This window comes from Athene noctua, chromosome 1 (genome assembly GCF_965140245.1).
Source record: "Athene noctua chromosome 1, bAthNoc1.hap1.1, whole genome shotgun sequence".
Lineage (NCBI taxonomy): Eukaryota > Metazoa > Chordata > Aves > Strigiformes > Strigidae > Athene > Athene noctua.
In genome coordinates this window covers 177,167,475-177,193,963 of record NC_134037.1, presented here as the reverse complement: position 1 = coordinate 177,193,963, position 26,489 = coordinate 177,167,475, and the positions used below count along the sequence as shown (strand labels likewise).

At 43.2% G+C, this 26,489-nt stretch overlaps 1 long non-coding RNA gene across 1 annotated transcript in view; it reads right to left on the bottom strand.

The window, feature by feature from the left end:
* Positions 1 to 7,225: 7,225 nt before the first annotated feature.
* The window catches only part of LOC141960438 (uncharacterized), a 37,572-nt gene continuing 18,308 nt past the window's right edge, over positions 7,226 to 26,489 (bottom strand). The window contains exons 2-3 of the long non-coding RNA XR_012633622.1: positions 21,469 to 21,596; positions 7,226 to 8,301 (exon numbers count right to left, since the gene is read on the bottom strand). This is a non-coding gene — a long non-coding RNA (uncharacterized LOC141960438). The remainder of the gene's footprint in view (positions 8,302 to 21,468; positions 21,597 to 26,489) is intronic.

The following is a 26,489-nucleotide window of genomic DNA, read 5'->3' as shown; positions in this document are numbered from 1 at the left end:
AAATTTGATTCTACTATCAAAAAGCTCATTTTACAATCTTTTCAATAGAAAAAAAAAATATTTCCTGGACTAAACTCAAGGTGAAGAGGGATTAAAGCGATAACATTCAGAAGAAGTGGCATTTGTTTATATCACCTAAAATAGGTTGGGATTAATGAGACAGAAGAAAATATCAAGATGACTTAATGCAAGCTATGGAAATTTTAAGGTGTCCTTTCACGCTGAAGAGCAAAGTTAAAATAGCACTTTCCAGTTCCATATTTCTCACCTTTCACTAATTTTTAAAAAAGGTTCTCCAAGGTTATAAGTAGTTACTGTTTCAAAATGTCCAGGCTTGCAAAGCAGCTTGCTTCTTTATAAAAGGGGTACTGACTATTTCCAGTACCCCAGCAGGAAATTAAGATGCTGCAATCACAGTATGCATCTAGAGGTAAGAAAGCATTAGTCATCCCCATCCTGTAAACCAGCTTCCCAGCTGGGGAAAACTGAGACCCTCAGACGGTCTTTAAGGACAGTTTGTTTTTTTCCCCAGAAAAGACAACAGGCCAATCATTAAAGCACATCCACATTACATATGGGAAATCTAATTTCAGGCTCCTCATTGGTATTGAGCACAGCAGGGATTTGAACACAGGTGTCACAGGGCAGTGTCCTAAGTGGAATGATATATTAGGAGCAATTTGTAAGTGGCCCATGAGCTGGAAACAGCAGCAGTGTACCCCAGTATTGCACAGATGCTTTGGCAGAACCTGCTGCAGCCACCTGCCTGCAGTTCATAGGGTCAGAAGTGCAGCAGGGTCGGGAACAGGAAACCGGGGTCAGACTCCAGATTTTGAGGGTAAAGCTGCATAGGAAGAGATTGATTTCCTTAAAGAGAAGAAACGTCAGCGGGATGTTGGTTGGAAGGCACCTCTGGTGGTCAGCCAGACCAGCCTTCTGCTCAAAGCAGGAGTCCTGCCAGCACCAGATCAGCTCTGCTGTGGCTTTGTCTAGCTCAGTCTTGAATGCTCCAAAGGGCAGAGAGTGCACCACCACTCTGGGAGGCCTGTCCCAGTGCTGCACCACCCTCCCAGTGACATGGCTTTTCCTAGCATCCATATCAGCCCTCCAAGTCTCAGTGTGGCCATTTATCCCTTGTCATATTTGTCTCCACCAAGATGACTTTGGATCTGGCATCTTTATACTGTTCTTTACATCTCTGTAACTATTCTACAGTATACACTACTATATACTGTACCAGCCCTTTGACTTTTTCACTAATTCCCTTAGCCTCTCATTGTAGTTCAGGTGCCTTTGGCGCCTGAACATCTTGATGACCCACTGCTGGACCGACCCTCTTCTGTATCTGAAGGGCTGCTACTACTACTGTGAGGGATATCCAAACTGGGAAGCCCTATGTTAGGTCACTTCAAGGTTTTGCGCCTTTTCTTTCTCTTCCCTGTACTTCTTTTACAAAACAAGCATATTACCACAAAGAGTTGCAGTGATACAAATTAACCTTAGCTTATAAAAATTAACATGAGCTGAAAGCTGTTCCATTGATCCCTGACAAAATATGGGTTTATCCTCTTCACTTGAGGTGCCTAACAAAGGCAAATAAAGAAACAAAGAAAGATCTAAGCCTAGGCTAGAATTTTTTTTTCTAGCTGATAATCAAAAAAAGCACCTGTAAAGAGTAATTAATCTCCCTTATCTGAGCTGAGTTAGCGTAAAAGGTATCACCTTCTGGAGTTGTCTATTCACTTCATTGCCTACAAATGGAGCCTAGGGGGACTTACTTGGGCTTAGACATCAAACTTTGGGTAGATGACTCCCATGTTACTAGCGTTGCTGGTTAATAACATGCAAGCTAAACAGACAAGCTAAGTTTCCTCTCCGAAATTTGAACTGGTTCTGTAAAGCAATCAGGAATGAAAAAGGAGTTATATTTTGATAGAACAACAAATAGTTACAAATCTAAATGCAAAGGTGGTATTTAATGGTGCAAGTTGCATCACTCTCCAAAGCTAATGTGTAGCCATTACACTTCTTTTCGTACAGTCTGAAATGTACAGTAGATGTTTAATTCAAGAGTTTAAAACCTACAGACTCCGGGAAGTTCAACTGCTTTCTTATCACAGTGGATGCCTTAAGTCTATTCTCATACCTCATGCATATCCCCTGTGAAATTCCTGTGTGTGATTATAAAAGGAATGCATGATATCTCTTAATTTTATTCTGTTGCTTTGTCATTATTATGAAGAGTATAAACATAAGCCCTACTCTATTGGAAAACCACTCCAAAGCCCAAGCTCCAGTGTTATTCATACCCCAGTAACATCACAGTAGATTTCAGTTACCAGCATCACTGTCTTTTTCAAAGCTGACAGCAAGGACTGAGAACATTGTGAGGGGTCATGCACATTTCATTAATGTTTTGGCTGGGAGAGGTTGATCAAAAGGCATTTTGTCAAGGAAAAAGAGGACCCTTAGGAAAGAAACTATAAGAAAAGGACCTTAGCTAAGAATGTATCTGCCTCCTGGCCCCTGAGAAGCAGGTAGGAAGTGAAATGAAATGCTGGCTTGCCCTCAAGCAGCCAGGAGGTGTGATAGACCAGACCAGACCAGACCAAGACAAACAGGAACACACAGAGTGGGCCTGGAAGGGAAGAGGAAGAGCAAGAGGAAGAGCAGTACCTTCACTCCTGTGCAGAAGCAGTCCTTCCTGAAGACAGCTGTAAGATGCTGTGTTGTCTGAAAGCCTTTACGCAAAAGGTCTGATTTCTAGATGAGATGTTTTTCAAAGCCTCTCAATCGTGCAGATCAGAGTGCTGCTACAGTGGTGGCTGACTGATACTGCCATTCTGTCAAAGAGAAATGGATGGGATCAGTGAAAAAATTTAAATCTTAACTATGACAGATTTTTTTCTTCTATAAAATGCATCATTTCTGTAAGATGCTTCTGCTTTCCGTGAAGCTGCTTTTATTTAATTACAGAGTAGAAAATCCAATTGTGCAAAAACCAAAAGATGTTTCCAGTCTAAAATAAATTTCAGTTTCAGAAACTAGTTCATATGATCAGTGCTTCCATTTCTCTAGGGGCTGTGCACTCTGGCTGCAATACAGCTTCCAAGATGTTTTCCACTTTTTAGCCTCTCAGTAAAGGTAGGGGAACACATTATAGGACTCTCACAGTTCACCTCAGATGTGTGCCCTGCATGCTTTGACCAGAGAAGGGAATAAAGCATACCCTGAATGTGAACATCTACTAAACAAAGTGGACCATATAGAATTGCAAGTCTGTGCTTTTTAACAGAAACACTATAGTACTGCCTATGCCAGAAATATTCAATGGAGAAACATATTTAGCTGATAGGATGAGAAATTCAGGTGTGGCCAAGATCTTACTCAGCCTACGTAAAGTCTGAGCAAGAAAGAGAGGGAAAGAGGGACAAATTCACATGAGCATTGGCACTGAAGATATAGAGGTAAGCTTTGGGAAGAAAGAAGAAAGAGAGATATACAGGTGTACCTACAGTTTAATTTTCACAGATATTCATATCCTGTAATTTTAGATATCACCAGACCACCCTCCAGAAAGTGGTTCAAAGCAAGAATTCAAATTTCTTCAACTACCAGAAGCAAAGACAGACCAGATTCCTAACATAGGGACCTATATCCAATGTCTGTAGTTAAAGAGGGGTATTCACTTTCTTCTGTCAAAATTAAATGGGAGATTTATATTTGGCCTACAGAGGTATTCTGGTACATAACAGTGAAAAAAATCCAGCAGATAATTAGTGGTAAGATACCTCAAACCCCCAAGCCTAGGACGTAGACCCTCCCTGTTACATACCTTGCAGTCATGACCTTCAGCTCCAGCATGTGCTGCCTTTACTGCTCTTTTATCTACATTTCTATATTTTGTGAGTCCAGCTCACAAAAAGCTAGTTCACTGAGCACATTTTCAGATCAAAAACCTTATTAAAGGAACAGAATGTGAGGAGGATAGGCTCAGATGACTGACAGTGATTGTATCAGAAATGGGAAAGGCTGCACAGCCCTTTCTGAAACACAGATTTCCCAGGACTGTGAGACGTTGCAATCCAATGCCATGTTTGGCCCATTAAACAGCTTTTTAGGCCAGGATATCTTCAGAATCTCACTTCACAGGCCATAACATTTCGCTGTTTCATTCCTTCATTAAAGCAGTACGGGTTCATTGTGTTGTATCATATCTAGATTAAAAAGAATTTTCAAGGAAAGGAAGAGTCCATAAAACTCCTAGATAAAGTCATTCCAGCAGTTATTTAGCCATGCTGTAAAAAATACACTTCTTTTTGTAGCCTGAATTAATCTGGTTTTACTTTAGAGATTGAGTAACATCACACATTCACTAGATTAAATTGTCAACCCATATCAGAAATGTCACTGTGTAGCAACTCTTAAACCACGATAAAGTAATGTGCTAACCCTCTATTTGTCAAAATAAAAAGATTGAGCTTCTTCACTTCTACTGACAGGTAGCATGTCCAGACCTCTAACTGTGCTGGAAGCATTTCAGAGGTGTTTAAAACATCAGCACCACAACTGGACTCAGACCCCAGCAGCAGTTTCACCAGTACAGAAGTCATATCATACCTTAACTCCTGATGGATATTTCTTCGCCATACATATACAGGTATCCTCTGGTTTTCTTTGTCCCACACTGCACATGGGGTGGCTTTCAGAGTTTCCTGACTGCGTGACAGATATGTACCATGATGCCCAGTTAGGGATGACAGCCATAGAAAACAAGGGCCTGAAACACCTGAGTTATAGTACTCAGGTGGACACTGTCTTATGGAAAACTACATCATGGAGTCAGAAATACCTGAGCTAGCTTCTAAAATCTCCTCTGTGACAGCACTGTGCACTATACAGCTAAATTTATCTTGTTTCTTGGCAGTCTGCAGCATAGACATACTGGGAAAGATTCATCTGGCCAAGTGTAGACATATACATCTGAGCCAGACACCCTTGGCTCCTATATGGACATCTTATCTGAGAGTAGGTGTTTGAAATAGATTACATGAGTCATGCCTTAAAAGAGCTACTTTTCTCCATGGATCACACAGGAAACCTAGAATAGCTCAGAGGTAGGCACCTCCAGGCTGTAGTAAAGTTTGCCAAAATGAATCCCACCCACTCTGAGGAGAGAGGAGAGACTCTTGAAAAAACACGGCAGAAATTTTCAGAAGTCCTGTTTTCGCCTTTTTCCTCTTCCCCCTTCCATCAGGCTTGGTATGGAAACACTGAGAGTTTGAAGGAAAACTGAAAAGAACTTTTGGCAAACTTTTTCACTCAAAATGAACCATTCTGAGTACTGTGTGAGACTACTGGTAGTGCTTCACTTGAAACCTTCATGTATTTAGTACTTTAGATGGATTTATTTTATTTTTAAAATCTCTAGTGGAAAGTTACACTTTGACCAATAACTTGCTTTCTTGTTTAAAACTAGCAGTCTTCTCTCATTTCAATATTTTAGTAGTTTCCTCCCTTCTTTCTGTATAACTCAGAGATAGGTCTGGAAAAATGTGAGTAAACACTTCAGAGTTTGCATTATGACACTAATGTAAGTCAGAGGTACTGCACTCAAGATGGTGATACCATATGAAAATTGTTGGGAATATATTTTTTTCTTATTCTTACAGTTGTTACCATGAAAATATTACACACACAAAAAAAATATTTAATGCTCTTTTCATTTGTCTATATAAGGGTCAAGGTATATAAAGTAACTTACCATTTACCATTGTGGCAACATATGCACAACAAATTTAAATCAAATACACAATTCTGTTCACTATATCAACCAACCATGCGGCCAATTTCTCCTTTACCAAAGATAGATCAGGAGTATTGTGATCAATTTCAATAGGAACAGCAGTACAAGCATCTATTCCTTGTTATTATCCATACCAATTTCACCTTAGTTATTTCAGAGACTTTCCTGTTTCTCACTTGATTTTGGCAAGCAATAATAGTTATGCCCAACCTGTTCCTTAGGAATTACATACTAGATACTGCATGAACTCAATAACTATTACTGAAGTTGATCTTAATTTCTCTGTAGACACTAATACTCACAGCCTGAGATCCCAAAGGGTCCATGCCCCTTCTTCATTTCAGTGATTTATATCCTGAGAACAAAGTAATTGGGCATGTAGAGCCCATGGTGACCAGAGGTAAGGTATTTCAAGATTTAGTTCTCAAGATCTCAAATCAGGTCCTCTGCTACATGCCACTTCAATAAGAATAGAGGAAATTAAGTCCTCATCTGTATTTTTTTCTCCCTTATAGATAGCAAAAATGAGTATTTTGCATGAAAATATGGTTATTTTAACCTCTTCCTGTGTTGTTCTCCTAGCCCTCCTGGAATGAAACAGTTTCAGAGAATCAGGAAGATGCAGACACAGAAATGCCATTCACTTGCCAATACCAATTATGCAATGTGCTACCGATCTTAAAGCTTAAAGATGCACTACATGAATGAGTTGGAAGGGACTCAGAGATACAATGTTGCTGTTGTGCTCCTTTTGGTTCTTCAGATCCATTCAATTTCCAGGTGCAGTGTTTTCTCTTAATGGCCTATATAGCATCTACACCTGAGAGAAGTAATATTTTATCCTGTACTACAACACTATTTCTCTTTTCCCCTCTTTGAAGAAGACAAGTGAAGATGTTCCCACTTTAAATGGTGACTGAAAATACAACAAATACTCAATACTGCTCTAAAGGAAGTTAAACTAAAGGTTTGCCTTTGAACTGGGATGGAACATTATTAGTGTGGGGTTTGGGGTCTTAGCAGCTTTTTCAAGTTCTAACAACGGAAAAGGTTAGCATGCAAAAGGTTCAGTGTGAAGTATTTTTGAGTACACTAAATGAAATGCATCTTTCCCATCTTGCTGTAAAATTAATTATGCCAGAGAGAAAGGAAACTTGTGTCATACAAGCTCTCAAAGATTCTTCCGTGAAAAAATTCATCCCCAGAATAAATAGAGACGTAATACGAAATTGCATTTTACAAAGGTTTTCTCCTCAGAATTTCTGATTAATGTCAATTTGAACTCCATACTGTAAGATAATGCAGAATGCCTAAAACAAATTACGGTGAGGTAGATTTCAAATAGAAGCACCTATGAACTATTTCGGAAACAAGATACCATAAATAATGCCACATTATAATCATCCAACTTGTGTGGTAGAGTGCATTTTTATTTAATAGCAGTGTGATGCAGGAACATTTACAAAGAAGAGAGCAAGAATACCATTTTTAGATAGAAAGCAAACAGATTTTTGAGTGAGACATGCATCCACATGAGTTAAAAAAGATGTAAAATCTTACCTAAAGAAACTACTGGGGGGACTATGAAGCATCGCTTATATCTGTTACTTGTCAAGTTGTCAAACTTTTTTTATGTCTTTTTATGAGTTTCATCAGTCATTCTGTGATTTTGCAATTAGTATATAAGCACAGAGCAGTATTTAAGTTTGTAATCATGTAACTGCACTTGCTGGCTGACATGGTTATTTCTGCTGTGAGATAGGTAAAATTCCATGGCACTGGGCTTTGTTGGGATAAAATGATTGTGTAATCTCTATTCTTTTCTTAACTCTTATTTTTCAATAGACTCATACAGTAGCTACATTAATTATAATGAAAATGATTAATGATAGTAATAATACTCATTATGTTGTGCATATATTGACAGCACAAACAGCACTTGCATCCTGGCGTACAGCACACTGGAAATTCAGCTTGAATTTTGTGGGGTTTGCTGCATCACAGCACTCCTCTTCCCCACAGACAGACAAGGCCCTAGCATTACAGCACAACTTACAGAATCGGCACTCACATTGGTTTTATAAATTTTGAAGCTTAAGTATTTTCTCTTCACTTCCAGATTTTCACTCCTTAAACTACCACCTGACGATGAGATGGAACAACAGGCTGAACAGAGGCATCCTGCTGGGAAACGACAGCACCCACCATGACATATATATCTGCCACAAGTTTCTTCTAGCACATCATTATGGAAGGAGCAGACCAGTAGTTGTAGACCAAGATTGTTAGAAGAAATCTAATTTGATTTTACATAACAATCTTCCAGCTATTGCATGCATTCAGCAGGCCTACTGCCATGATTTAGGAGCAGGCTTTTACAACGTACAATAAAACATTTTCCCAGGGTGTGAATCGTGCCACTTCTTTTATGGCTCAACATCCAGAAGTCAGCCTCCAGAAGTAAAGAAAACATTACAGCATTTTATGTTTCCATCCTGGAAGAAAAAAAAAAAAAAAAAAAAAGTTGAATATTTGCATCTTCTGTGAAGATTTTCGCCAGAAGAACAAGTTTGAGAGCTTGCTTTGGTGACGCAGAATAGCCTACTACCATGTCTACACATGCTCTGTCCCTCCTCAGGCATGGTTCTGCGGCTCATAGCCTATGGAGAGGGTTAGGCAGGCAAGTGGTGAACAGGAGTTGCTGCAAAAACTGAAAGAAAGACAAACCAGCAGGACAAGTGTCCTGGTTTAGCTAGGATAGGGTTAAGTTTCCCCAGCAGAGAAGGGGGAAGGGATCTCCAGCCGGGTTATTCATACCATGCTGATGTCAGGTCCAGCCAGGAGCGGGGAACTTTTTCCTTTGTTGGCTTTGGTCCCGGGAAGCACAGGGCTGTCTGTATCGATTGTGGTATTTCTCTGTACATCTTTTGTCTTGTTTACTGTTATTACTGTTTATTGTTGTTATCATTGCTACTGTTGTTCAGATTGTTTATCACACTGTTGTATTAAATGTCTTCTTATTTTAACCCGGGGTTTGTCCCCTACTTGTGTCCAAGGGTGGGGGAGGGACAATGGCAATGTGGTCTCTGGTCCCGGCCAGGTTTAAAACTATCACAGCCTTTTTGGCGCACCAACGTGGGGCACAAGAGGGTTGAAATAGAATCAAAAAGGGACAGACCCTGACCAGAGTGTGTTAGAGAAATCTGTTGGGTGTAATTTTTCTGTTTGCATTTGTATTTGTTTGATAAGAAGATGTTTGCAATGCTGGCCCACTTGCTTGCGTGGTGGGGCTGGATTAATCCTTATATCCAATGTATAATCCCAGTGCTGGTGTTTGTTATCTGTGGAAAATGTATAAAGGGTCTTATTTTGCTGTACTGGCTACTGACTGCTTATAATGCCTTTGTATCGCTATTGGTGGGGGCGGGCTGGTACCTGTTTGCTGCCTGGGCTTTTGTTAGGGGTCTCACCCCCTCTATGGGTGAGCCAGGGGAAGAGATCCTCTCGGTTTTTGAGAGTTTCAATTATCCTTGGAGCCTGCAGGCCAGTGTGATTGTGGCACAATGCTTTTTGAATGTCTGCCTGATTTCGGTTTTGGCCATGTGGCACTTCTCTAACAATAGCAGTGCCCGGAAACCTGCCCCGAGGTCAGATAAGAGTGAGTGGCAAGGGGTGTGGGAAAAGATGGGCAAAGGCCTGAGTCGGTGGGCACCCCCAATGCTTTGGAACTTCACTCCTGAGCAAATGCAGCTGGGATCTTTGGCCAAGGATGCTGGCATTGATAGGGAAATAGGGAAACAGACTCAAACCCTCAGCCTTTGGAGGCGACTCCTGCTCAGTGTAAGGGAGAGGCACCCCTACAAGGATGATATCCTATGTCAGCTAGGCAAATGGACCAACATTGAGAAAAGCATTCATAATCTCAGGGAACTGGCTGTGTTTGAGATGATCTATGGTGATCTGAATAATGAGCAGTCACCCATGGACCCAGATCAGGCTCCTTGCACACACTTGATGTGACGAATGTTCCTGAAGAGCGCACCAGAAGCGCACTCAAAAGCATTGGCAATAGTGTCCTGGTGGACAGACACACAGACTCTAACAGTGGATGGAGTGGTTGGCAAGCTCCGGCAATATGAGGGAAATCTCCCTTCATCTCAACATTCCTGGGTCTCAGCTGTGGAGAAACTGTCTCAGAGGGTCCAGAAAATGGAAGAGGACGTGTCCTACGTTTCACCTGCACGGGCTGGTATCTCAGCCATTAGAAGTATACGTTTCCCCACCCAAGAGAAAAGCAGCAGAAGGCACACACCACGAGGCACCCTGTGGTTTTTCCTCCACGACCATGGAGAAAACATGAGGAGGTGGGATGGACAGCCCACTGTAGCCCTAGCTGCGCGAGTAGAGCAGCTGAAAGGGAAGACCATCACAAAAGGGGAATCCTCCAAGAAAAGTGCAGCTCCAGTGTCCAGTCAGAAATCCCCCAGGCAGAATAGAATGGCCAACGTTATGTCTGACCCTCTTAAGGGGACCAGTAAATCATTCTTTCAAGAAGTGAGTGATGATGAGGAGGATTAGAGGGGCCCTGCCTCCAGCCAGGTGGAGGAAAGGGATAATCTGATTTACGGACAGTGTGGACCCGATGGCCTGGCACATCAGACCCACAAGAGTATGAGGCTTTGGTGGACACTGGCGCTCAGTGCACCCTGATGCCATCGAGCTACGGTGGGGTTTGAATCCATCTGCATCTCCGGAGTGACAGGGGGATCCCAACAGCTGACCGTATTGGAAGCTGAAGTGAGCCTGACTGGGAAGGACTGGCATAAGCACCCCATTGTGACTGGCCCAGATGTCCCGTGCATCCTGGGCATAGACTACCTCAGGAGAGGGTACTTCAGAGACCCAAAAGGGTACCAGTTGGCTTTTGGTGTAGCTGCCCTGGAGGAGATTGAACAGTTGTCCACCTCACCCGGCCTCTCAGAGGATCCCTCAGTGGTGGGGCGGCTTAAGGTTGAGGAGCAGCGAGTGCCGATTGCTACCAGGACGGTGCACCGGCGGCAGTACCGCACCGACCGAGATTCCCTGGTCCCCATCCATCAGCTGATCCGCCAACTAGAAAGCCAGAAGGTGATCAGCAAAACTCACTCACCCTTCAACAGCCCTGTATGGCCAGTGAGAAAGCCTAATGGCGAACGGAGGCTACCTGTGGACTACCGTGGCCTGAATGAAGTTACGCCAGCGATGAGTGCTGCACTGCCGGACATGCTCGAGCTCCAGTATGAACTGGAGTCGAAGGCAGCCAAGTGGTATGCCACGACTGACATTGCTAACGCGTTCTTCTCCATTCCAATAGCGCCAGAGTGCAGGCCACAGTTCACTTGGAGAGGCATCCAGTACACCTGGAATCGATTGCCCCAGGGGTGGGACCACAGCTCCACCATTTGCCATGGACTGGTCCATACTGCACTGGAGAAGGGTGAGGATCCAGAACACCTGCAGTATATTGATGACATCATTGTATGGGGGAACACAGCCAAGGAGGTATTTGAGAAAGAGAAGAAGAAATAGAAATCCTCCTGAAGGCCGGCTTTGCCATTAAGCAAAAGAAATTTAAGGGGCCTGCAAGGGAAATTCATTTCCTAGGAATAAAATGGCAAGATGGGCGTCGCCACATCCTAATGGCAGTAATAAACAAGATAACAGCCATGGCCCCACCAATCTCTAAAAAGAAGACTCAGTCTTTCCTGGGTGCTGTGGGGTTCTGGAGGATGCACGTCCCGAACTACAGCCTGATTGTGAGCCCTCTCTACCATGTAACCCGTAAGAAGAACTATTTTGAATGGGGCCCTGAGCAACAACAATCCTTTGAACAAATTAAATGGGAGATTGCCCAAGAAGTAGCCCTCGGGCCAGTCTGGGAAGGGCAGGAGGTTAAGAACATGCTCTACACAGCAGCCGGGGAGAATGGCCCAACCTGGAGCCTCTGGCAGAGAGCACCTGGGGAGACCCGAGGCCGACCTCTAGGCTTTTGGAGCCGGAGATACAAAGGTTCTGAAGCTAATTATACACCAACTGAGAAGGAGATACTGGCAGCGTACAAAGGAGTTGGGGCTGCCTCAGAAGTGGTCGGCACTGAAACTGCCAGTGCTGGTGTGGATGTTCAAAGGAAAGGCCTCCTCCACGCATCATGCAACAGATGCCACGTGGAGTAAATGGGTTGCGTTGATAACACAACGGGCTCGAACAGGGAACTCCAGCCGCCCAGGGGTATTAGAGGTGATCACGAACTGGCCAGAGAGCAAAGATTCCGGGATGTCACCAGAACAGGAGGTGACACGTGCTAAGGAGGCCCCACCATATAATGAGCTGCCGGATGAGGAGAAGCGATATGCCCTGTTCACTGATGGGTCTTGTCGTATTGTGGGAAAACATCGACGGTGGAAGGCTGCTGTATGGAGTCCCACACAACGGGTCACTGAAGCTGCTGAGGAACAGGGTGAATCCAGCCAATTTGCAGAGGTGAAAGCCATCCAGCTTGCTTTGGATATTGCTGAGCGGGAAAAGTGGCCGAGGCTCTACCTCTACACCGACTCATGGGCAGTGGCGAACACCCTGTGGAAATGGTTGAAGCAATGGAAGTAGAACAACGTAAGGGTAAAACCGTCTGGGCTGCTGAGGTGTGGCAGGACATTGCAGCCCGTGTGGAAAACCTCGTTGTGAAGGTGCGCCATGTGGATGCCCATGTACACAAGCGTTGGGCCACTGATGAACATCGACACAACCAGCAGGCAGACCAAGCTGCTAAGATTAGAGTGGCTCAGGTGGACTTGGACTGGCAGCGCAAAGGTGAACTGTTCATAGCCCGGTGGGCCCATGAGACCTCGGGCCACCAAGGTAGAGATGAAACATACAGGTGGGCTCAAGATCAAGGGGTGGACCTTACCATTGACACCACTGCAGAGATCATCCACGGATGTGAGATGTGTGCTGCAATCAAACATGCCAAGCGGGTGAAGTCCCAGCGCAATGGAGAGCGAAGGCTGAAATATGGATATGGAGAGGCCTGGCAGATCAACTACATCACACTGCCACAGACCCGCCACAGGAAGCGCCGCGTGCTCACAATGGTGGAAGTAACCACTGGATGGCTGGAAGCTTACCCAGAACCCCACGCTACCACCCGGAACACCATCCTGGGCCTTGAAACCCAAGTCCTGTCGCAAAACAGTACCCCAGAGAGAACTGAGTCAGACAACGGGACCCATTTCCAAAACAACCTCATAAATGCCTGGGCAGAAGAACACGGCATCGAGTGGGTCAACCATATCCCCTACCACGCACCAGCCTCTGGGAAGATCGAGCGCTACAATGGACTGTTAAAAACCACATTGAAAGCACTGGGAGGTGGGACCTTCAAAGACTGGGACATGCATCTAGCAAAGGCCACCTGGCTAGTCAACACAAGAGGATCTGCCAGTCGAGCTGGCCCGGCTCAGTCAAAACCTCCACGTGCTGTAGATGGGGATAAAGTCCCTGTGGTGCGCATGAGGAATATATTGGGAAAAATGGTCTGGTTTAGTCCTGCGCCAGGAAAAGGTAAAGGTAAATCCATCCACGGGATTGCTTTTGCCCAAGGACCTGGGTGCACCTGGTGGGTGATGCTGGACAATGGAGAGGTCCGATGCATACCACAGGGGGACTTGATTCTGGGTGAAAACATGCCGTGAATTATGCTGTGCCTTTGTAAATTGTTATTTTGCTATTGTTAACTGCTAAATGGCAGCTGGACATGATGCAGATGGTATAGAATAAAGGGGTGGATTATGTCCTGGTTCAGCTAGGATAGGGTTAAGTTTCCCCAGCAGAGAGAGGGAAGGGATCTCCAGCCCGGTTATTCATACCATGCTGGAGTCAGGTCCAGCTGGGAGCACGGGAACTTTTTTCTTTTGTGGCTTTGGTCGCAGAAAGCACACGAGCGAGCTGTCTGTAACCATTGCAGTATTTCTCTGTACATCTTTTGTCTTGTTTACTGTTATTACTGTTTATTGTTGTTATCATTGCTACTGTTGTTGTTCAGATTGTTTATCACACTGTTGTATTAAATTTCTTCTTATTTTAACCCGGGTTTGTGCCTCACTGCCAGCCCGACCGGCTGAGGGTGGGGGAGGGGCAACGGCAACGTGGTCTCCAGTCCCAGCAGGGCCTCAACCAACACAATAAGGTATCAAGCTGAGCAGACGAGTGCTTCATGTAACAGACTCCTCTAGTCAAAAACGTTTCTTTGTGAAGTCATAGCTTCCCAAACTACCAATATCACAGAATCACAGAATCATCTAGGTTGGAAAAGACCTCGAAGATCATCCAGTCCAACCATTAACCTAGCACTGACAGTTCCCAACTATACACCATATCCCTCAGCGCTATGTCAACCCGACTCTTAAACACCTCCAGGGATGGGGACTCCACCACCTCCCTGGGCAGCCATTTCCAAATCCTAACAACTGCTTCTGTAAAGAAATGCTTCCTAATATCCAGTCTATACCTTCCCTGGCGCAACTTGAGGCCATCACCTCTGTCTTGTATCTTTGAGTAAGAAAAAAAAAACCAACCAACCAAACAACAAAAGAAACAGCAAAATGTTTGTGTGGAAAAATAAAAATTTGGTATCAGCCTTTCATCTAATGTTCCTGAATATTCAGTAGCTCATATGAGCAGCAGCTCTAAATGGACTGATTAAAATACCTAAATAATGAATAAATTACCATTATACAACCACATATCTGCCTCACGTGCTACCTGGAATATATAAACACATTTCCATTAGGAAATTCTTAAGGATTCACTTCTGTCTCAACAAGGCCAGGCCAAAGGAAGACATGAGGTTTTATGCAAGAAGTTTGGCCTGACTGTTCAGAGCAGTCCTGCTATTTACTTTGGTCTCAAGCACACCTGAAGCATACAGCAATCCTATCCACAGGGTAGAGTCAGCTATGCAGGGTGCTTAGTGCTCTAGGGCTGTGATAGACTGTCACTAAGCTGCAGCACTTGGCATAGTTGTTACAGCAATCCTGCACAATGCCCGTGTGTTTTTCAAAGTCCTTTTCCAAGTCTCTGTGTGATTTAACTGAGAGCCAATATTCTATTTCCACAATATTTTAAGTTAACGGCAAAACATTCTGGACATATCTTATTACTCTGCTCGTCTCTTCCCCCAGGGCTTCTCTGCTGCCTCTGACAGCTTTCTGATTGCAGCCTCTACTCACCCAGCAATACCTCAAGTTTCATCATCCAAATTACTGTACTTTAAGTCCCCTGCAAGTAACTGTGTTTATTTCCAATATCCCAACAGGAAGACCCCCATCAAGATGAGTCATTCTTATTTCCAAGGGTGTTGTGCTGAGGCCACTCAGAGGAAGATGCAGCAGCAGCAGCTTTGTATGAGCCTAGTGGGGGAAAAAAAAGCATTGGGCCCTTCTTTCAGCTAGATTTCTTTCCAGCAATACAGATATTTTTTCCAGAAATGCTGAAAATTACAAACACTTACTCTAACAAAAACGCCATTGGAAGCACCAGAGTCCTGAACACCTCGGCACTTGTGCCATGATGTGTGGAAATGGGAACCAGCTACTTTGAACTCGCTACTGTCTGGACAGACAGCAATGCTTTGCTGTGAACTGCTGAGCCTCTGCACTGTTCATTCATGCATTATTTTTTGGCAGCCTTCACCATTTCCACAGAATCTTTGGCAGCAGCCTCACTAGAGAGCAGGTACGCCTGACCCTGCAACTTATCTACCACTATTAATCACAAAATGGTTTTTAAATGCTTCATAATAGTGATGATTCAGAGGTGGTTTAGGATGGTGTATCTGCTGTGGAATCTCAGACATACACTCAAAGGAGAACAAGCAATGTCTTTCACCACGTTACTGCTGTAGCACAGAGCCAGCTCACACAGACCTTCAAACAATAGAGCTAGAATTGGGTCAAGATGTAGCAGAAGTCTGAAGAATTCTGGTTTTAAATCAAAGATGGATTTCCAGCTCTAACTCTGCTGTCTTTGAAGAAACTCCTTGCATATTGCACACAGATAACATAGGCTAGTCACTGGACCATAGTATCAACCATTATTCACCCTTCTGCTCTTGGAGAGGTAGTCAAAAAAACCAAACACCTGTGTGTATCACCATATGAACCCCATGTTTCCAAAATTTTGGACATCAATGGAAAATTTGTCTCTACACGCATGCATGCTTACATATGATATGATGTGGCTTTCGGGAGCCACTGCAGTTTGCCAGTGATGTATGAATTGAGGAATCACACAGCCCAGTGCACAGAAAATGCAAGCAATGCCACCCAATAAGTAGGCTGAATTTTCAAAGTGCTGCTTAAATTCTTGTCCCGCTGGTCCTATGAACAGTGGGACAGCCAAGGTAAGAGAGCACAGGATACAATTTCAGACACATGGGGGGGGGAGGGGGGGGAACATCTTCTGTCAGAGTCCATCTCACATAGATAACTTTGAAAGCTGTCATTTTAATTGCAGACATTTGTTCTTCCTAGCTACTTTTCTTTTCCCCATTGGAATGAAAGTGGTGCCTGACAGGCTGTTTGGAAGATTAGGGATTTCTTTGTTTTTTTCTCTTAATGTTCTCACTGAATTTATTTATATCTTGGCTGGTTATTAGAACTTGTTCCATATGGTAATCTCGCAATGCCAAGCCACGGATTTAAAATTAAAAAATAGATTTTTCAGCAAGAATATACACTTCCGTGACTTGGAAATTCAGTCAGAAGTATTAGAACACAATTTAACCCAGCTTTTCAGGGGAGAAGTGGGGAGGAATGTAGCCACAGGGCAAATAAGAGACTATATGAAAGACCAAAGTAGAAATTGTTTTTAATGTTGTTGGAAAGTGGCCCAAAAGCTCATTGTATTGAAGACCTTTCATTAAAATCCTACTTCAACATGAGAAAACAGCTTTTCTGGATTAGAGGGTTTTCCAGTCTTCTGCTTCTGTAGGAAATGCAGCTATAAACCCCTGGGAGGAAACCAAAAAGAAAATAGTCCAGGAAGCAAACAACTTGGACCAAACTAGAAGATAGATACACACCTGTATAACTGGAACAGACAATACAATTAAATTACACATTTTGGTTTTTAAGCAAAAGTGGAGAAAAGGCTGTTCTGCAATGTGAAGGGGACAGTGAGAAATTAGAAATTATATACATCTAGGCTACCTTGAAAACTGTGCTTTAATGTGCCGAAGGAGGTAGCAAAACCACAATGCAGATTTTTGATCCATGCTTCAAAAGTCTCTGGATTAAGAGTTGACCAAAAGTCTCAGATTGCCACTGAATGAGGGGGTTTGGCTAGAAAAAATAATTTCCTGCTTTGTCACTGGTTTGGATACAGAGTTTGGTTTGCAACCCACCTTCGGCATAAATTTAAAAAGAGGAAACACACAAACAAAACATAGCAAACCAGAAAACAGATTTTCAAGTCCCACAGGCTTCTGAGCAAGTATGTCACAATTTCCCCAGAGTATTCAGAACAGTATGGTAGCAGAACTGTAAAAGTATATTGCATAGACAGCATCAGTGAGGGAAAATTGCATTTTTATTGCCAAGAAAGTAAAAAGTTGGAATTCACAGAAAAAGTACTTTTTCCACAGACAAATGACTAAAAAACTCTTTTCCATGAAGACAATATTCTCTATTCCTCCAATTCCTAACAACAGAGACATATACATAGGAGAACAGAAAAGACTAATCACTACAATCTTTGCCAAATTCTGACCAAAAATATGCACGATTCAATAATATCACTAACAGTAAGGTCAATAAGACATTCAACCAAGACAGATTTGATTTCAGGGCCTTTTGTAAATCCACATAAAAAAACATAGAGATCAGTTGTGCTGCTGATTTTGTTTCCAGCTTGGCTATTGTACAAAATACAGCTAGTATAATCAGTCAAAAAATACAGGTATTAGTATACTGCTGAAGTTAAATCAAACTTTGGTTTTCTTTTCCTCCCCTTACACTTAACAAAGAAAGGAGTTTGTTACAAAACAAGTCCTGAGAGGTCATGCAAATTGCCCTCAGTTTCAAGACTTTTAGAAGACATTCAGCTATTGTTTTAGACTGAGTTTTGAACAAAGGCTGAGATTTGTGATCTTTTACAGAAGTCTGTGAGAGCTGGTCAGCTTTTGGAGCCCAGGAAGCAACCAGAACTGTTGATCTCTGGGGACCTGCCCAGTCCCTGGGACCCCCTCTGAACTATGCAGTAAGGGGGTGCTGGTCTTCTCCACCCAGCATGCATAGGAAATGGTGCACCATGCACTGAGGAACAGCATTATGGTTGGTCAAATCGTCATGTCCCACTGCTTGCCTGCACCTACACAATGACAGAGCCCTGAGGCATATGTCCCCAGCAGTCAGTCCACCAGGAGCATGTCCATCACTCTCCAGTGAACCAGAGAGATGACTGCAGGGAGTTATAGAAAAGATACACTGTTCTCGGACAGCAAGAAGCCCTGATGTAGGAAATGGCACAATTATCTCAAGTGGTAGTTTAATACCAACTCAATACACCTGAAGAGAAAGCTGACAATACATCAATAAAAGCATACTAGACAAGGCCATCATGGTGACATTTCCCTGACTGCTGGGATCAGTCTCTTACTAGTGCTAAGGCAAATTTTATACTCCTTATCTGAGAGGAGAAGACCCTTCTTCCCCTACTCCAGCAAAACCCATGTGATTTCCATGCCATACTAGCAGGTTTACAGAATTGGTAGATAAGGGAAGAGCACCTGACATCATCTACCTGGACTTGTGCAAAGCATTCAACGCTGTCCCACATGACATCCTTGTCTCTAAATTGGAGAGGCATGAATTTGATAGATGGATCACTCAGAGCATAAGGAATTGGCTGGATAGTCACACTCAAAGAGTTGTGGCCAACAGCTCGATGTCCAAGCAGAGAGTGGTGACTAGTGGCGTTCCTCAGGGGTCAGTGTTGGGACTGGCATTGTTTACCATCTTTGTTGGAGACATGGATAGTAGGATCAAGTGACCCTCAGTAAGTTTGCCAACGACACCAAGCTGTGTGGTGCAGTCGACACGCTGAAGGAAAGGGATGGCATCCAGAGGGACCTGGACAGGCTTGAGAGGTGGGACTGTGCAGATGTCATGAAGTTCAAAAAGTCCAAGTACAAGGTCCTGCGCACGGGCTGGGTCAATCCCAAGCACAAATACAGGCTGAGTGATGAGTGGATGGAGAGCAGCTCTGCGGAGAAAGACTTGGAGGTAGTAGTGGATGGAAAGCCAGCAATATGTGCTCACAGTCCAGAAAGCCAACTGTATCCTGGGCTGCATCAAGAGAAGTGTGGCCAGCAGGTCAAGGGAGGCGTGGTCTAGTGGAAGGTGTCCCTGCCATGGCAGGGAGGTTGGAACTAGATGATCTTTAAGGTCCCTTCCAACCCAAAGAATCCTATGATCTATTATCTAACTCATTAAACAGTTTTTTCTTCAACACATCTCAACTTCCATTAATGTTACACCAACTACAAGAAAAATCCCTTATTTGTATGAAAACATACCTTATATTTACAATAGTTTTCACTTTAAGGCTGCACTGCAAACCAAGGCACAATGAGTTTAATAGCTATAGGCTTGTTGCTTGCAGTAACTGAAGGTGAATAATCTTTTCCTGTTCAGTCTTCCACGCCGAGGCCAAACTGAGAAGCAGGTGGGACCTTAAGGCAGGTGGGACGACAGATTCTTAGATAAGATTTCTCTTTTCTCTGCCCTAATCAACGGGAAGATGGAGGCCAAAGGTTATTGCAACATGGAAGGGACTGCAAACTAACTTCTAATATTTCTTTTTTTCCCCACATGAAATTCCTTTCTGAGACACACTTCACACACATTTTATAAAAATGTAATGGTAAAAGACTTTATATTGTAAGGTCATGACAGGAAATAATAGCACATTTGTGAAAATTCAATTTTTGTGTAAGTATATGCTGCATTTCCTAGTTTCTTTCCTGATGCTTGCCATCTCACATAGGGATCAGTTTCCCATTTGCCACATCCTGTTGCAGTGAATGTAATACTAATAGTGCCCTTATTCTTTCCAGTAGAGCTCATTGCAGCAGTAAGAACACTTCAGGCAAAATAGGATTATCATAGCCTACATACACAGCACAAAACATGTAAGGTCAAAAGTTTACCCTGATTATGGATGTCCCAGTTGAGATACCACCCACCTCATTTTTGACACTACTTAGCATTCTCTTTGGTATTGCACTAACAGCAAAAACTTTATGCACTGTAGTTATGGCCATAAGCACTCTGGCTTGTGTCAGCAATAGCGTGGCCAGCAGGGACAGGGAAGGGATCTGACCCCTGTACTCGGCACTGGTGAGGACGCACCTCGATTCCTGTGTTCAGTTTTGGGCCCCTCACTACAAAAAGGACATTGAATGACTCGAGCATGTCCAGAGAAGGGCAACGGAGCTGGTGCAGGCTCTGGAGCACAGGTCGTATGAGGAGCGGCTGAGGGAACTGGGGGTGTCTGGAGAAGAGGAGGCTGAGGGGAGACCTCATCGCCCTCTACAGCTACCTGAAAGGAGGCTGCAGAGAGCTGGGGATGAGTCTCTTGAACCAAGTAACAAGCAACAGGACAAGAGGGAATGTCCTCAAGTTGTGCCAGGGAATGTTTAGACTAGATACTAGGAAGCATTTCTCTACAGAAGGGGTTGTTAGGTGTTGGAATGGGCTGCCCAGGGAGGTGGTGGAGTCCCCATACCTGGAGGTGTTTAAGAGCAGAGTTGACTTAGTGCTTAGGGATATGGTGTAGCTGGGAACTGTCAGTGTGAGGTTAATGGTTGGACTGGATGATCTTCAAGGTCTTTCTGAACCTATATGATTCTGTATTTCTGTACTTTCTAAAATCAGATCCCAAGAACATTAAGTTAGTCTAACAAAAAAAATAATGACCAGCTTGAACTGATGAGAGAGTGGTTAGTGGGTGTACTAGCATTATACAAGAATTCAGAAGCACCAGCAGAGATTGTTCAACTCTCCTCAAAGGTGCTCATCTCTCCCCAGAAGGAAACCATTCCTCACTCCCTCCTCCAGACTCCCAAAAAGAAACACTTTGGTGCCAGGTCATGCCTCCAACTAACCATTCCTCGACATAATTCATAAATAAGCAGTTTATGTACTGACTGTGCTGCCATGATGCCTAGTTGTGCATTGCTGAAGATAGATTTACCTATTCCTATTTCACAGCACTGAACAGGGAGGTCTCCTGCCAGCAACAGACATGATGCCAGGATGAAATCTGTAGTATGTATTGTGGAGCTTGCTCAAGTGCCTGCATGATTTTCCCAAGTAAGAGCGCAGCTTCTTCTCAACAGCTGAGAGAGGAGGATGAACAGGGAATGAGAGTAGCTCCTCCTGCTACTGAAAAAGACAGAACTTTTGAACTTCATGGAGGATAAGTGAAGAAAAAGGGAAGAGACTCAGGTGTGACCAAGCATATGAGATGAAAAGTATTCAGGACGAGAGGTGTGGGACACAGAGCAATCACTGCCCATAGCTATGTGCTATCTGGGGAGAAGGACTGAAAGAAATTCATTTTATTACCTTATCTGAGCCCAGGCAAAGACGGAGACACTTCTGACATCAATTTCATTACCAGTGAAACTGCACAGCTCCTATCATGGCGTGTTCACATCACATCCCTGAGAGACACAACTCCACCTCTCCGCAGCCTGCATATGAATGAATTACAGGAAAAATTATATGCTGCTATCTTGTTCACTACTCCACAGGTACTAAAATCTTGCTGTCTGGCTTGGAAAGAGCCTGCCCCACCTACCCTCACCCCTCTGTGGGACAAACCCTGCCAGCAAGGCATCCAGCCTTCCCAGCAGCCCAGAGGAAACACCTTCAAAAACACCAGCAGAAAGCATCTAGATGCTAGTTACAAGCTTCTGCCTGACTACAGCTTCTGTCATGACTCTTCTACTCTGGAAGGGCTTAACCTTCCCATTCTGCAGAAACCGAGTGGTAAGCGGGGAGGATATAGAGAAAGTGGTAAATTAGTGGACAATATGGATATATCAACTGCTAAAAGCTGCAGCTTCCATATGCTAAAAAGGAAAAAAAAGAGAAAGCTATCAAGGCAATATCAGCATGTAATCCTGATGACAGAGCATTACACTCGATGCTGCACACAACTCCTTCCAGGAAGAGAAACAAAGGTTACAGGACTAGCAATTCCCTGCTGCAGGACTGCAGAGAAACCTCAAAGAGTATTTTATTATTCATGGCAGGGTTTAAAAGACAGTGCCTATAAACCCTGGCTCAGCTAGAACATGTACACACACAAGCACACGCAGCAGACCCAGCCCTTCTGTGCTGTAGTATCAGAACAGTGTCTGCGTAAGCCTAGAAAACCCTCGGATCCTGTCCCACAGGGGACACGCAGACAAACCATAAAAGTGTGTCGGAATATATTTTTGGCTTCCCACATTTCTATGCTGCTCAGCATTCTTCTTGAGTCTAGCTCAGATCTGCAAGTCCATACATATATTCTCTGGAGGTCTACAAAACACTTTGCCTTCTCAGAGCAAGCATAAAAACCCACGGCTTTAAAATTCTGAAACTACTACAACTTAAAATGTTGGAGCAAAAAAAATGGAAAGGGGCTGCAGTCTAGATGGCCTGAACCCCAGGCATGCAAAGGTCACAGCAATGGAAGGTGGGTCTTGGTGCAAAATGCAGCTCAGGCTTCTCCTCATCTTTCAGTTCATTCAAAACCTTCACCACTTCTCTATCAGTAAAGTTTCAAAAAGCCACTCTGTATGGGAGCCACACCTACTGTTTCAGACACAGATACATGTGTGTGGGAGAACACATTGCAGCACAGGGGGCTGCAATCACAGTGAAAACAAGTAGCATTCATGGGGGTCACAGAGCTGTAGCATGAAGCAGTTCAGCAGCAACCTTATAGATCTCAGTAATACCTAAAGAGCTGCTGTTATCTCCAGTGAGCACCACTTGGAGAAGTCTGGAGCCAATCGCTGTCTTCAAGGAAAATAATTTCCTGCAAATCATATCTTGTCTCCAGTGAAAACACCATTATACCATCATCAGCCGGAAGAGTGTGGAAAGAATTCCCATAGTAACAAGTATTTTAGGTTTATAACATAGGTGTGACCAGGCCTATCTATTGACAAATATATTTCTCAAATATTTTCTCCTGGTTCCTAGAAGATGCTCAAGCTGTCTAGAAAAGTGCTACCTGGCACAAGTCACGGCTGTGCTGGGTACCATGCTAACAAGTGAAGATATGAAGATATAATACGGTCAGAGTTGTAGAGCACATTTTTTGGTCAGCCTAGAGAGATCATATGAATGATAGATACCTTGCAACCACTCTCTGTGACACTGATTAATACCAACAGCCTAGACACTGTTAATACTTTGTAGGTGTCCTGGGATAGGTCTCAAGTCTCCATTTTTTACTCAACAAGGTTCCCGTCTTCAACCCAGAACTGTCTTTCAGCACTGTAGGCACACTTTGTTCCTCAGCACAGACAAGTCTGCTACTCCCCTGATGAGTCTGTACTAGTATTCTTTCCTAAAATGTAGACTAATTTAGATTGGAAAAGAGGTCATCTGGTCCACAGACCTCACCACCATCACCCTCTGCTTAATTACTGTCAGTGGAAAAGACCTGCAAGTAGAGGCAGTCGATTTAAGACAAAAAATAAGAAAGATGTGTGGGAACTATCAAGTAATTGAAAATTAAATACCTGCCTCTCAGGCTGGGAGAATCAGGAGATGAGGCACTTGCCATAAAGGCACCAGGACACAGTTCCCTGAAAGAAAAGTTGGGTTTGACACCAAGCCCTGTGTGACCAATCCTTTGCTGTAGATGATCCCACAACATTCCCTGCCAACACCTGAGGGCATTCCTGTGCCCTGCTCTGCAAAGGGAAGTGGCAGCTTCTCCTCCCCAGGACTGCCTGGTGTTGAAAATTCTACAGGAGTCCTCTTAGCTGCAACTTTGTGCTCTCACAATCAGACACTATGGAAACATTGTCTTTTTATTTTGTTGGTTTATTTATAAAAGATAAACACGTCCTGGGAAAGGCAGGCAGGCAAAACACAAATCTATGTCCTTTCTCCATTTATTAAGAATAATGAAAAGCAAATAAACGCTTTGCAGTCAAACATGATCTTATTCTGGTACTGTATTTGTACACTAGCTGAGTCTCACAATGAGGTCTCAGACACCTGTATGTTGTGTGCGTCTGTATTTCTCTCTTTTTCCATATTTATGCATAACATATTTAAGATAGGGACAATGCAGTCACAGAAGAAAGCAGAGATCGCTCTTGTAAACACATCAGTAGTCATGGAATTTCAGATCCTGAAAAGAGAGTTGATCATTTCAATACCATAAACCATCACATTCCCCAGTGGCAGTGTATTTCTAGCATCACTAAGATACTACATATTCTTCCCACAGTTATTTTCTTCTGCATCTGTACACCTTGTTTTCTGTAGCCATTTCATTGTGAATGTAAAGACAGTCAGGTACCAGCTGTACACTGAGAGGGAAACATTCCGTGAAAGCCTTATGTCATTTTCTGATCTTGTTGCTGCAATTTTAGGAAGAGGAGGTGGCCAGTTCGTTTGCTTTATAACATGCAGGAAAAGGCTATAACTATGAGCTACAGCCTGCTAGATTTTTCTACAACATCTCAAGACCAGAAGGAAGTGCATAATGCAAAGAAATATATAGAATATCTTCTTCATTATAGATGCGAGGTGTGCTGACTACTATTTGCTGGTCAGTAATCAATAACCTGAAGAAGTGGCTAAGACATTTATTTGCAAATTTCACAGAAGTGACAGGGCTTGTTAGAGACCACTGCAATGGAGAGTTTGATCAAGTCTGACATTAGAGGAAAATGCTGCCCATTGTAAATGTATGACCAAAATGTATGTACACTGTAAATGTATGACCAAAAGCTCATTCAAGTTGCTGTAATATCTGGTGCAGTTCTGATATTGTACTCTAGGTAACTGATAATCACATTGCTTTAAGTGATTACCAGGAGTTATCTGTACAGCTAGAGAGGGAAAACTTCTATTATGTGTCTTCAGGACAGTTACAACAACCTGATGCAAATATACCCGCCCTTCTTTCTTTCCCTTTTCCCTTTTCTTTACCTTTCTTCCCCTGTAACATTCGTTTTCCTCCCTCTATCATTTCCCAGTGAAAGACATCCCTAAAGCTTCTTCTGTTTATTTCAATAATCTCAGAAGCATCTTTATCTTAATCTGAGCGGTGCCTTCCTTTCTTTGTGACCTGTTCCAATTAAACAACCCATTAAACTAGTCCATTAGTCCGTCTTTGAAGCACATACCCTCTGCACACACAATTTTGTCATAGCAGGACAAAGACCTCACAGCCTCATCCCAGCAGCTAAGGGCAGCTGGCTGACTTTCTTTCTCACCATAAGTATGTGTTGGCAACACCACCAAATTCTTCACATCATCCATAGCGTCCATGGTATTAGTGGGTTCTCAACATAATTTCTTAGTGTGACTTCTCACAGTAACAGCCTGTCTCTTGTGAAGATGACTACTACTGCACTATTTGTTTTCTGGATAGGAAATAAACCTGCTTGAATCATAAGGAGAAATAATTAAAATACACCTAAGAAAATTATTTTTAGGTAAGTAGCACCAATTGTGTGAGTTTCCACACATACATATAGTCTAATACACACACATTCAGGGGGAAGCTTACTAAGTTGAAGTAAAGAATGTCACTGTTCCAGAAACTGCAGTAAAGTCCTAAAAAGCAGAGAATTCCACTGTTTTTTTTCTCTCCTGATTTCAGTCACAGGTCCTATGATACTGATTTTGTCCCTATACTTCCAGTTGCTGTAGATGGTGGATGACTAAGATTTAATTCACAGCCATTTATGCTAGCATGTGTTGAGATAAATCTGTAAAGGTAAATTGAGTGCATTCATTTAAGTCTCAAACATCAAAGAAACTAAGAGGAACCTTAAGCATACTGATTTTCAAAAACCAATTTTAAAGCCAGTCTCATATTTTTGATCATTCTGAGCTGGAGGTAACTCAGATCATTCTTTCTTCGTCTAACCTTTAGCCTTGCTCACTATCCTTCCTATGTGCTGAATAAGAAAGGAGACCGACGGATCAATTACTTATAGTCTGTTGTAAAATGCCTGCATGCCTTTTATAAGATTCATATTTGTTATGGAGGATGGTCAGTACAGTTATATATCGTGTAGTGGGGATGTAGCAGAAAGATTAATTCTTGGAAGTAATTCAGCCTGACGGATAAGGTATGTATGTAGATACAGCCAATATATCAAACAGTATCCTGCAGAGTAAGATAGACAAGGCTGTTTGCACACCCATGAGCAATATCGAGTCCTGACCTGGCTGAAGAAGCAAAGAAGACACCACATCCAAATACTGCTGTAATTGCTCTCTCCAGTCCCACCTTTCTTCAAAGAGATAAGCAAAGCACAGCCCAAAGGCTGACTGAGGTCTGAACAGGTTTTTGACCCCTTCCAGCTCAACTGTTCCCAGTTGCGCTTTGTCAAAGA